This window comes from Schistocerca gregaria, chromosome 7 (genome assembly GCF_023897955.1).
Source record: "Schistocerca gregaria isolate iqSchGreg1 chromosome 7, iqSchGreg1.2, whole genome shotgun sequence".
In the NCBI taxonomy this organism is placed as follows: domain Eukaryota; kingdom Metazoa; phylum Arthropoda; class Insecta; order Orthoptera; family Acrididae; genus Schistocerca; species Schistocerca gregaria.
Window position 1 is genome coordinate 438,265,380 of NC_064926.1, and position 977 is coordinate 438,266,356.

The following is a 977-nucleotide window of genomic DNA, read 5'->3' on the forward strand; positions in this document are numbered from 1 at the left end:
CGATACAGATCTAGCGATCGGTGCGACAAGGCTGCCCTCTTTCGGCGATATTGTACGCCCTTGCCTTGGAACCACTCCTCTGCGGCCTCCGACAACGCCTGAGTCGAATGTCCCTTGGTGGACACACTTTTTGCTGCACTGACTATGCGGATGATCTGGTACTCCTTCTTCGCAATAATGACGATGTTCGTGCAGCACGGCGCGGCATCGGGGAGCCATCTCAATCTCCACAAATCACACACTCTGTCTATAGGCAGAGGCCTACCCGACGAGAGCGTCGCACCGCTACGAATCAGTGACACAATCCGCTGTCTTGGCATTGATTTCACATCTGACATGAAGCGTTCAACAGCCCTTAACTACAGGCGTTTATTGAATCAGATGAGAGCAGGAATAAGTGACCACCGTCTGAGACATCTAGACCCCCTGCAACGGACACGGTTTGCTAACGTCTATTTGGCGTCACGTATCCCTCATTTTCCAAAGATACTCCCCATACCACCTCCCCTGGCTCACCGCATGTTGGCGGTTTTGGGATCCTTTGTTAATACGAGCCTGTTATTTAAGATTCGTTACGAGTCCCTAACCCTCCCGAGGAGCTGAGGGGTTTAGGCATTTGTCATGTTCAGAACAGAGCGAAGGACCTGTTCGTCAGCTGTCATCTGCAACTGTGGCGACGAAGTCCGACGTGCCTCACAAGTCTCTTACTGGAAGCCTTACGACCAACCTCACTCGCACCCCCTATGATGATATCGGACATCCCAGCACCTTTCTTCTACATTAGCCAATTCTTCCTTGAATTAAGCTACATCCACACCGCACTATTACCCACACGCTTGATGATGACGAGGGCGATGTATGCTGCCATGCAAATTAACTTGACGCCGAATGTGATTGAAAGCAAACACCCCAATACAAAGTGGCGCGCTGTGTGGCAGGCAGTGAATGCCACCACCCTTGATACTGACGTGCAATCT